The sequence below is a fragment of the Pseudophryne corroboree genome, chromosome 2, assembly GCF_028390025.1.
Source record: "Pseudophryne corroboree isolate aPseCor3 chromosome 2, aPseCor3.hap2, whole genome shotgun sequence".
Lineage (NCBI taxonomy): Eukaryota > Metazoa > Chordata > Amphibia > Anura > Myobatrachidae > Pseudophryne > Pseudophryne corroboree.
This window is the reverse complement of record NC_086445.1, coordinates 1,013,170,326-1,013,183,258: the sequence shown is the minus strand read 5'-3', so window position 1 is coordinate 1,013,183,258 and position 12,933 is coordinate 1,013,170,326.

Sequence of the window (12,933 nt, the reverse complement as noted above, 5' to 3'; positions counted from 1 at the left end):
ATGCACATTAAATGAATACTCACTCCTAATACAATATCAGAGGACAGTCACTGGTGCTCTCTTTATATACGCTGCACATTCCACACGTGTGAAATTAAATAGGAAAAACTTCATGACTCCCAAAACAAATCAGCTCAGTAAATGAATGACACGTGAATTTATGGTCTCATTTTATTTCTTAGCAGTTATTTAGTGTAGTTTGCAGGAATCTATGATCTGAAAGCTTTCTGTGTCCTAGGGAAAAGGATTGCCACCTAGCAACAGCTGATGGGTATAGGGAGCAAGCCTCCCGTATCTCTGCTGAAATACAGGGGAGGGAAAACGTTTCCTTCGCTGATCTGCCCACACAGACAGTGACGCTGCACCTGCCTAGCAGGTGAGATCCTGCACACAATCAGCTGGGCTGGGGCTACAATGTCACTGAGCAGAGTTTTGGAAGCTTGCTGGTAGCAATCCCATGAAGTAGAAGACCTCAGGGTTTGAAAATGAGCTGAATAACATCCACACTTTGGGCTACATGTAATAGCCTGCGAGCTGCCGGAGGTGCAGGACATTGTGCGAGTCTGCCCGTATTTTTAAAATGGCATTTACAAGGCGAAACCAACCTAGTTTTGCCTTGCAAATGATTGTCGCTTTAAAAATATGGGCAAAAATATGGGCAGATCTGTACTTGAAAATGATAATGCTTTCTTATTCTGGGTTTTGCTGTCTACAACCAAATGAATACAATGTGTAGGAATAAGTATACTTAGCAGGATTCTGTCATCAATAAGTTTCATTTCACACTGTGATAACTTCGGAGAGTATGAACCTGCAGGGAGACTGTCGGCTAGAAGAGCTACGCACTGGCCTCCTTACTGATTGATTTCATCACCATGAGAGTGTGCATGGGGCTAGACCAGAAAATGATAATGGATCGTCAGTAAAGCATTCCCTCCACTATAGACTAGCAAGCCCGTAAAGTCGGGATTTAAGGAATACTTCCCAATTCTGCATCTCATTCTAAAACGGTGCTTCCAATAATAGCATGGCCCTGAGTTTGCACCAACAGATACCCATTTTCTTTATAAAGGGTCCTCCCAAGAGGACCCTTTGTAACATTTGGGAGAAATATTTATATGAAAAAATGCCAACTCTGGGCCATGGGCAGAAAAAAGCCAATGCTAAACAATAAGCTAATGTCCGTGAGAGCATCTACTATAAATGTCGGTGTTTGAATTTGAAATAAATGAAAGTAAAATATCGAGGCAATCATGTGTGGAAAAATACTTACGACAAATGAGACTTGAAACCAACATGTATCTCAAATAAGGCAGAAAGTATATTATTTTTATTTATTTCATATGTTTTGCCAAGCCTTCAATGGGAAGGGCTAAAGAGGAACCAAATAATGTAATGGTGGTAGCATATTCTTCTTCTTCGTCAGTTTCTTCATCATTGACAAAGAAGAAGGTGAAGAAGAAAATGTTGAAGATTAAGATGGCAAAGAAGATGATGAAGACAATGAAGAATATGATGATGATGATGATGATGATGATGATGATGATGATGTAGTAGCCACCTTCTTTTTTGTCTTCTTGTTTGACATCATCATTTTCTTGTTTCCCAGCTTCTTGCTGTTTGTTGGTGGCTTGTTGTTTGTCATTGATTGTTGTTCGTTGGTGGCATGTTGTTTTTGGTTCAGCTTGTGGCGCTGCAGTGGATCATCACGTTCTTGTAGAATGTTGAAATATAAAAAAGGATTCTCCTGATTTCAATGTTAACCATTCCCCAGGCGCAGTCTGTATAGTTCTAGTAAACAGGATAAGAATCAGGTTAGAGTGTAACAGTGAAGTAACAACTGTGATAGGTGTCAGTCTCTCACATGCTGGGTGGCTGTGGAGATGTGCTCACTTGGACTGACATCTCCGCCTAGTACCTTATTATACTGTAGTATAAGCCACTTATAAAGGTAGATGTACTATGCTGGTGTTTGAGTTAAGTTACAACTCCCATAACATGCCCAAAACTTACCTTATTTTTCAAAAAGATCAAGAGGTTGGAGAAGTGATCTTCTATCTTCTTTCTTTGGGGATATCTATTGATGTTTTCTGGCTTCTATACAAAGTACAAGAAATATATACATAGATTATTGCGGTGAAGTGATCACTAAGTTCTGGTGCAAATCAGATTAATAGGGAGTAAATATATCTTATGCAAGAAACCCAATGAGGAAGATAAGTGACGTTTACACTTACACAGTCATGTAGCAGCCCGGTCATCTCATGTAACAGGCTCTTTATCTTCTCACATTGTTGCTGGCTGCTGTAAGGTCCTTGGTTATGGCAGCAAAAGAATCCAAAGCTTTGGATCATAACGACTCCAATAATGATTCCTGCATCATCCACCTGAAAGTCAGATGTACATCTATATAATAAAATGTATAGTACAGTAGGTGACATACTAGAGATGAGCGGGTTCGGTTTCTCTGAATCCGAACCCGCCAGAACTTCATGTTTTTTTTCACGGGTCCGAGCGACTCGGATCTTCCCGCCTTGCTCGGTTAACCCGAGCGCGCCCGAACGTCATCATGACGCTGTCGGATTCTCGCGAGGCTCGGATTCTATCGCGAGACTCGGATTCTATATAAGGAGCCGCGCGTCGCCGCCATTTTCACACGTGCATTGAGATTGATAGGGAGAGGACGTGGCTGGCGTCCTCTCCATTTAGATTATAAGAGACTGAGAGAGATTTACAGGAGCTGACTAGGAGGAGTACTGTTACTGTAGAAGTGTAGAGACTGAGTGGAGAGAGTTTACTAGTGAGGACAGTGCAGTTTACTTTATAATCCGTTCTCTGCCTGAAAAAAGCGATACACAGCACACAGTGACTCAGTCACATACCATATCTGTGTGCACTGCTCAGGCTCAGGCCAGTGTGCTGCATCATCTATTATCTATATATAATATTATATATATCTGTCTGACTGCTCAGCTCACACAGCTTATAATTGTGGGGGAGACTGGGGAGCACTACTGCAGTGCCAGCTATAGGTTATAGCAGGAGCCAGGAGTACATAATATATTATATAGTGAGTGACCACCAGACACACAGTGCAGTTTATTTTATATATCCGTTCTCTGCCTGAAAAAAGCGATACACACAGTGACTCAGTCAGTCACATACCATATCTGTGTGCACTGCTCAGGCTCAGGCCAGTGTGCTGCATCATCTATTATCTATATATAATATTATATATATCTGTCTGACTGCTCAGCTCACACAGCTTATAATTGTGGGGGAGACTGGGGAGCACTACTGCAGTGCCAGTTATAGGTTATAGCAGGAGCCAGGAGTACATAATATATTATATAGTGAGTGACCACCAGACACACAGTGCAGTTTATTTAATATATCCGTTCTCTGCCTGAAAAAAGCGATACACACAGTGACTCAGTCAGTCACATACCATATCTGTGTGCACTGCTCAGGCTCAGGCCAGTGTGCTGCATCATCTATTATCTATATATAATATTATATATATCTGTCTGACTGCTCAGCTCACACAGCTTATAATTGTGGGGGAGACTGGGGAGCACTACTGCAGTGCCAGTTATAGGTTATAGCAGGAGCCAGGAGTACATAATATATTATATAGTGAGTGACCACCAGACACACAGTGCAGTTTATTTAATATATCCGTTCTCTGCCTGAAAAAAGCGATACACACAGTGACTCAGTCAGTCACATACCATATCTGTGTGCACTGCTCAGGCTCAGGCCAGTGTGCTGCATCATCTATTATCTATATATAATATTATATATATCTGTCTGACTGCTCAGCTCACACAGCTTATAATTGTGGGGGAGACTGGGGAGCACTACTGCAGTGCCAGTTATAGGTTATAGCAGGAGCCAGGAGTACATAATATATTATATAGTGAGTGACCACCAGACACACAGTGCAGTTTATTTAATATATCCGTTCTCTGCCTGAAAAAAGCGATACACACAGTGACTCAGTCAGTCACATACCATATCTGTGTGCACTGCTCAGGCTCAGGCCAGTGTGCTGCATCATCTATTATCTATATATAATATTATATATATCTGTCTGACTGCTCAGCTCACACAGCTTATAATTGTGGGGGAGACTGGGGAGCACTACTGCAGTGCCAGTTATAGGTTATAGCAGGAGCCAGGAGTACATAATATATTATATAGTGAGTGACCACCAGACACACAGTGCAGTTTATTTAATATATCCGTTCTCTGCCTGAAAAAAGCGATACACACAGTGACTCAGTCAGTCACATACCATATCTGTGTGCACTGCTCAGGCTCAGGCCAGTGTGCTGCATCATCTATATATATTATATATCTGTCTGACTGCTCAGCTCACACAGCTTATAATTGTGGGGGAGACTGGGGAGCACTACTGCAGTGCCAGTTATAGGTTATAGCAGGAGCCAGGAGTACATATTATATTAAAATTAAACAGTGCACACTTTTGCTGCAGGAGTGCCACTGCCAGTGTGACTGACCAGTGACCTGACCACACTGACCACCAGTATAGTTAGTAGTATACTTATATTGTGATTGCCTGAAAAAGTTAAACACTCGTCGTGTGACTTCACTTGTGTGTTTTTTTTTTATTCTATAAAAATAAAACTCATTCTGCTGACAGACAGTGTCCAGCAGGTCCGTCATTATATAATATATAATATATACCTGTCCGGCTGCAGTAGTGATATATATATATTTTTTATATCATTTATCATCCAGTCGCAGCAGACACAGTACGGTAGTTCACGGCTGTGGCTACCTCTGTGTCTCTGCACTCGGCAGGCAGTCCGTCCATAATTGTAATACCACCTAACCGTGGATTTTTTTCATTCTTCTTTATACATACATAGTTACATAGACATCTTCTCTTTATCAACCAGTCTATATTAGCTGCAGACACAGTACAGTACGGTAGTTCACGGCTGTGGCTACCTCTGTGTCTGCACTCGGCAGGCAGTCCGTCCATAATTGTATACCACCTAACCGTGGATTTTTTTCAGTCTTCTTTATACATACATAGTTACATAGACATCTTCTCTTTATCAACCAGTCTATATTAGCTGCAGACACAGTACAGTACGGTAGTTCACGGCTGTGGCTACCTCTGTGTCTGCAGTCGGCAGGCAGTCCATAATTGTATACTAGTATCCATCTCCATTGTTTACCTGAGGTGCCTTTTAGTTGTGCCTATTAAAATATGGAGAACAAAAATGATGAGGTTCCAAAATTAGGGAAAGATCAAGATCCACTTCCACCTCGTGCTGAAGCTGCTGCCACTAGTCATGGCCGAGACGATGAAATGCCAGCAACGTCGTCTGCCAAGGCCGATGCCCAATGTCATAGTACAGAGCATGTCAAATCCAAAACATCAAATATCAGAAAAAAAAGGACTCCAAAACCTAAAATAAAATTGTCGGAGGAGAAGCGTAAACTTGCCAATATGCCATTTACCACACGGAGTGGCAAGGAACGGCTGAGGCCCTGGCCTATGTTCATGGCTAGTGGTTCAGCTTCACATGAGGATGGAAGCACTCAGCCTCTCGCTAGAAAAATGAAAAGACTCAAGCTGGCAAAAGCAGCACAGCAAAGAACTGTGCATTCTTCGAAATCCCAAATCCACAAGGAGAGTCCAATTGTGTCGGTTGCGATGCCTGACCTTCCCAACACTGGACGTGAAGAGCATGCGCCTTCCACCATTTGCACGCCCCCTGCAAGTGCTGGAAGGAGCACCCGCAGTCCAGTTCCTGATAGTCAGATTGAAGATGTCAGTGTTGAAGTACACCAGGATGAGGAGGATATGGGTGTTGCTGGCGCTGGGGAGGAAATTGACCAGGAGGATTCTGATGGTGAGGTGGTTTGTTTAAGTCAGGCACCCGGGGAGACACCTGTTGTCCGTGGGAGGAATATGGCCGTTGACATGCCAGGTGAAAATACCAAAAAAATCAGCTCTTCGGTGTGGAGGTATTTCACCAGAAATGCGGACAACAGGTGTCAAGCCGTGTGTTCCCTTTGTCAAGCTGTAATAAGTAGGGGTAAGGACGTTAACCACCTCGGAACATCCTCCCTTATACGTCACCTGCAGCGCATTCATAATAAGTCAGTGACAAGTTCAAAAACTTTGGGTGACAGCGGAAGCAGTCCACTGACCAGTAAATCCCTTCCTCTTGTAACCAAGCTCACGCAAACCACCCCACCAACTCCCTCAGTGTCAATTTCCTCCTTCCCCAGGAATGCCAATAGTCCTGCAGGCCATGTCACTGGCAATTCTGACGAGTCCTCTCCTGCCTGGGATTCCTCCGATGCATCCTTGCGTGTAACGCCTACTGCTGCTGGCGCTGCTGTTGTTGCCGCTGGGAGTCGATGGTCATCCCAGAGGGGAAGTCGTAAGCCCACTTGTACTACTTCCAGTAAGCAATTGACTGTTCAACAGTCCTTTGCGAGGAAGATGAAATATCACAGCAGTCATCCTACTGCAAAGCGGATAACTGAGGCCTTGACAACTATGTTGGTGTTAGACGTGCGTCCGGTATCCGCCGTTAGTTCACAGGGAACTAGACAATTTATTGAGGCAGTGTGCCCCCGTTACCAAATACCATCTAGGTTCCACTTCTCTAGGCAGGCGATACCGAGAATGTACACGGACGTCAGAAAAAGACTCACCAGTGTCCTAAAAAATGCAGTTGTACCCAATGTCCACTTAACCACGGACATGTGGACAAGTGGAGCAGGGCAGGGTCAGGACTATATGACTGTGACAGCCCACTGGGTAGATGTATGGACTCCCGCCGCAAGAACAGCAGCGGCGGCACCAGTAGCAGCATCTCGCAAACGCCAACTCTTTCCTAGGCAGGCTACGCTTTGTATCACCGCTTTCCAGAATACGCACACAGCTGAAAACCTCTTACGGCAACTGAGGAAGATCATCGCGGAATGGCTTACCCCAATTGGACTCTCCTGTGGATTTGTGGCATCGGACAACGCCAGCAATATTGTGTGTGCATTAAATATGGGCAAATTCCAGCACGTCCCATGTTTTGCACATACCTTGAATTTGGTGGTGCAGAATTTTTTAAAAAACGACAGGGGCGTGCAAGAGATGCTGTCGGTGGCCAGAAAAATTGCGGGACACTTTCGGCGTACAGGCACCACGTACAGAAGACTGGAGCACCACCAAAAACTACTGAACCTGCCCTGCCATCATCTGAAGCAAGAAGTGGTAACGAGGTGGAATTCAACCCTCTATATGCTTCAGAGGTTGGAGGAGCAGCAAAAGGCCATTCAAGCCTATACAATTGAGCACGATATAGGAGGTGGAATGCACCTGTCTCAAGTGCAGTGGAGAATGATTTCAACGTTGTGCAAGGTTCTGATGCCCTTTGAACTTGCCACACGTGAAGTCAGTTCAGACACTGCCAGCCTGAGTCAGGTCATTCCCCTCATCAGGCTTTTGCAGAAGAAGCTGGAGGCATTGAAGAAGGAGCTAAAAGGGAGCGATTCCGCTAGGCATGTGGGACTTGTGGATGCAGCCCTTAATTCGCTTAACAAGGATTCACGGGTGGTCAATCTGTTGAAATCAGAGCACTACATTTTGGCCACCGTGCTCGATCCTAGATTTAAAGCCTACCTTGGATCTCTCTTTCCGGCAGACACAGGTCTGCTGGGGTTGAAAGACCTGCTGGTGACAAAATTGTCAAGTCAAGCGGAACGCGACCTGTCAACATCTCCTCCTTCACATTCTCCCGCAACTGGGGGTGCGAGGAAAAGGCTCAGAATTCCGAGCCCACCCGCTGGCGGTGATGCAGGGCAGTCTGGAGCGACTGCTGATGCTGACATCTGGTCCGGACTGAAGGACCTGACAACGATTACGGACATGTCGTCTACTGTCACTGCATATGATTCTCTCAACATTGATAGAATGGTGGAGGATTATATGAGTGACCGCATCCAAGTAGGCACGTCACACAGTCCGTACTTATACTGGCAGGAAAAAGAGGCAATTTGGAGGCCCTTGCACAAACTGGCTTTATTCTACCTAAGTTGCCCTCCCACAAGTGTGTACTCCGAAAGAGTGTTTAGTGCCGCCGCTCACCTTGTCAGCAATCGGCGTACGAGGTTACATCCAGAAAATGTGGAGAAGATGATGTTCATTAAAATGAATTATAATTAATTCCTCCGCGGAGACATTGACCAGCAGCAATTGCCTCCACAAAGTACACAGGGAGCTGAGATGGTGGATTCCAGTGGGGACGAATTGATAATCTGTGAGGAGGGGGATGTACACGGTGATATATCGGAGGGTGAAGATGAGGTGGACATCTTGCCTCTGTAGAGCCAGTTTGTGCAAGGAGAGATTAATTGCTTCTTTTTTGGGGGGGGTCCAAACCAACCCGTCATATCAGTCACAGTCGTGTGGCAGACCCTGTCACTGAAATGATGGGTTGGTTAAAGTGTGCATGTCCTGTTTTGTTTATACAACATAAGGGTGGGTGGGAGGGCCCAAGGACAATTCCATCTTGCACCTCTTTTTTCTTTTCTTTTTCTTTGCATCATGTGCTGATTGGGGAGGGTTTTTTGGAAGGGACATCCTGCGTGACACTGCAGTGCCACTCCTAGATGGGCCCGGTGTTTGTGTCGGCCACTAGGGTCGCTAATCTTACTCACACAGTCAGCTACCTCATTGCGCCTCTTTTTTTCTTTGCGTCATGTGCTGTTTGGGGAGGGTTTTTTGGAAGGGACATCCTGCGTGACACTGCAGTGCCACTCCTAGATGGGCCCGGTGTTTGTGTCGGCCACTAGGGTCGCTAATCTTACTCACACAGCTACCTCATTGCGCCTCTTTTTTTCTTTGCGTCATGTGCTGTTTGGGGAGGGTTTTTTGGAAGGGACATCCTGCGTGACACTGCAGTGCCACTCCTAGATGGGCCCGGTGTTTGTGTCGGCCACTAGGGTCGCTAATCTTACTCACACAGCTACCTCATTGCGCCTCTTTTTTTCTTTGCGTCATGTGCTGTTTGGGGAGGGTTTTTTGGAAGGGCCATCCTGCGTGACACTGCAGTGACACTCCTAGATGGGCCCGGTGTTTGTGTCGGCCACTAGGGTCGCTAATCTTACTCACACAGCTACCTCATTGCGCCTCTTTTTTTCTTTGCGTCATGTGCTGTTTGGGGAGGGTTTTTTGGAAGGGACATCCTGCGTGACACTGCAGTGCCACTCCTAGATGGGCCCGGTGTTTGTGTCGGCCACTAGGGTCGCTAATCTTACTCACACAGCTACCTCATTGCGCCTCTTTTTTTCTTTGCGTCATGTGCTGTTTGGGGAGGGTTTTTTGGAAGGGCCATCCTGCGTGACACTGCAGTGCCACTCCTAGATGGGCCCGGTGTTTGTGTCGGCCACTAGGGTCGCTAATCTTACTCACACAGCTACCTCATTGCGCCTCTTTTTTTCTTTGCGTCATGTGCTGTTTGGGGAGGGTTTTTTGGAAGGGACATCCTGCGTGACACTGCAGTGCCACTCCTAGATGGGCCCGGTGTTTGTGTCGGCCACTAGGGTCGCTTATCTTACTCACACAGCGACCTCGGTGCAAATTTTAGGACTAAAAATAATATTGTGAGGTGTGAGGTATTCAGAATAGACTGAAAATGAGTGTAAATTATGGTTTTTGAGGTTAATAATACTTTGGGATCAAAATGACCCCCAAATTCTATGATTTAAGCTGTTTTTTAGTGTTTTTTGAAAAAAACACCCGAATCCAAAACACACCCGAATCCGACAAAAAAAATTCGGTGAGGTTTTGCCAAAACGCGTTCGAACCCAAAACACGGCCGCGGAACCGAACCCAAAACCAAAACACAAAACCCGAAAAATTTCAGGCGCTCATCTCTATGACATACAGGAACATTCATGCTGCTCTAGCTGCTCTTTATTATATGAAGAGATTAGATAAAAATGAGACTGTATCTGATTCTTACTCATAAAGTATAGCATTAATCATCTATTTATCATTGTGTGTTTTATACAAAATGAGCTGTGCACCCTAACTTACACAGCACGACTGGTGATGAAACACAACACACCTGTGAGACATTGAAAAGGGATCTTCTGTCCGATCTGTAAGCAGAAAACTCGGATGTATCGCACTCAGTGGTTTGTGGAGGTTTCCAGCTGGAGCTCTGAACAGAAAAATACAAAGATAAATGAGCAAAGTGTATAAGATATGACATTACCCCCCTCAGAATGTTAGTGACAGTGTGTCCTTAGCGCCTAATGTTATTACTCTAAAGGTGGGTACACACTAGGCCATGTGCTCGGTGAGCGACATCACCTAGTGTTTCCCCTCCCGGGCCGGGCCACCCGACATCAGGCATATACAATGTGTGATATCGCTAGTGATATCGCACAGTGACGTCATGCTGCAGCCGGCTGGAGTATGCAGCTTTGGACTATGCGTTCAAATTGAGCTTTATGCACGGCAGAGACCGAAGGTCATTAATGACCTGTGGGGCCACGCATCGCTCGTCGTCGGCAGCGTACACACTGAGCGATATAGTAAGCTATCGCCTAGGAGTGTGAAAGTGAGTGACATAGTTTACTATATTGCTAAGTGTATAGGCACCTTAAGAGTCAGAGGAGAGCTTTGTAGATGGGCTGATGGTTTTACACACATCATTCTATTGTTCTGTAGGTATATCTATAATGTGAGCAGGGTGTGTGGTGCACCCAGGACAGATTCACCACGGTACCCTCTCTGCATGCTCCCTCCATATTGCTGTTGGGGGGGAGTCTGTCTTTGGAAAGATAGCTCCAGCACAGGAGATAGCACTGTGTCAGAGCCTTTGCTATCTTCTGTGTGTGCCTATATTTCTGAAACCATCACCAGAAAGATGGCACCACTAGGAACAGGTGTGGCGTGCCCGTGGCATGGAGGAAGCCCCCGTAAAGTGGGAGATCTGCTGCATTTTACTCCCCTCAACTCTGATCACCCCTCCCTATATTAGTTACATTATATAGCTTTGTCCTTTCATATATTTAAATAGAGTTCTCTCTTTTTTTCAAATACTATCTGAAAATGCTGACGTCTTGCTGCTGAAGCCTCAGGTGGGTTAGAGGTGGGAGGCTGTAACTAGACCTGTTTGAATTTTGATGAAGGACCAGATTCAGGATTGGGGTATTCTGTAGGCTACATGGGTGAGTAGAATCGTTCTGCTGTTACATGTGGGCAAACTGCTTTTTCACGATCATTTTACTTGTGTAATATAATATGTGCAGAAGAGACAAATTCTATCAAATGATATGCTGAGGAACCCACCATGCTCAGGAGAGTTTTAGAGAGCTGTGTCACGACATCTCTCTTTGGTAGGTTGCAGGCATTGTGTAATCCCAGGCTGATGAGAAATACACAGACTATGTAAATCCTATCAGCCATTATAACTAAGTTGCTGAGAGATTCCCTGTATTAGTACAGCAAAGATACAATTGCTTCTCCTGGCTTCTATAACTCATCTTTCTAGCAGGACGTTAGTAGTGTATTTTTTTGTGCAGAGCGATGTCTTTTTACAATTGCTCTGAGCTTAATACTTGCGCGTTACCTGTTTCCAGCGTCTGCTGTCACCATGTCATAAGTAAAACGTTGTCTTCCCTACATGGGAATCGAACCTGGGACTCCCACACACAAGGTAGGAGGCATAACCTAATGAGCCACAGAGGCTCTCGGTGAGCTGGGGCTTCTTTAGAAAGAAAGCCTCACCAATGTGCCTGAGCTCCGCCTATTCCCTGGTCTGCAGCAAATCCCACACAAGGTGGAAGAAGATAATTATGCAAATAGCTGAAACATGCTTCTGTACACAATAGGTTGCTGGAAGCATTTGCTGCCTATTAAACTAATAACATCCATAACCCATGCAAAGGAGAAGACGTTTTCATAGCAAGAAACAAACAAGTCAGCCAAAAGAAAAGTGTAATAACACTCCATCAGCTGAATGATTTCTTGCATATAGAGACATAAATATCAAATGGTGGCCCACTATACAGCATGAGGTTGTGATTGACACAGCACTAGTGCTGGCTGCATGCACCTAGAACAATGTTCAGGTGTAGTCTTTATGCAGCAATGCAGAACAAGTGTCCCAGGCTCTATGTTGTGAACCATGCACATTAAATGAATACTCACTCCTAATACAATATCAGAGGACAGTCACTGGTGCTCTCTTTATATACGCTGCACGTTCCACACGAGTGTAATTAAATAGGAAAAACTTCATGACTCCCAAAACAAATCAGCTCAGTAAATGAATGACACGCGAATTTATGGTCTCATTTTATTTCTTAGCAGTTATTTAGTGTAGTTTGCAGGAATCTATGATCTGAAAGCTTTCTGTGTCCTAGGGAAAAGGATTGCCACCTAGCAACAGCTGATGGGTATAGGGAGCAAGCCTTCCGTATCTCTGCTGAAATACAGGGGAGGGAAAACGTTTCCTTCGCTGATCTGCCCACACAGACAGTGACGCTGCACCTGCCTAGCAGGTGAGATCCTGCACACAATCAGCTGGGCTGGGGCTACAATGTCACTGAGCAGAGTTTTGGAAGCTTGCTGGTAGCAATCCCATGAAGTAGAAGACCTCAGGGTTTGAAAATGAGCTGAATAACATCCACACTTTGGGCTACATGTAATAGCCTGCGAGCTGCCGGAGGTGCAGGACATTGTGCGAGTCTGCCCGTATTTTTAAAATGGCATTTACAAGGCGAAACCAACCTAGTTTTGCCTTGCAAATGATTGGCGCTTTAAAAATATGGGCAAAAATATGGGCAGATCTGTACTTGAAAATGATAATGCTTTCTTATTCTGGGTTTTGCTGTCTACAACCAAATGAATATAATGTGTAGGAATAAGTA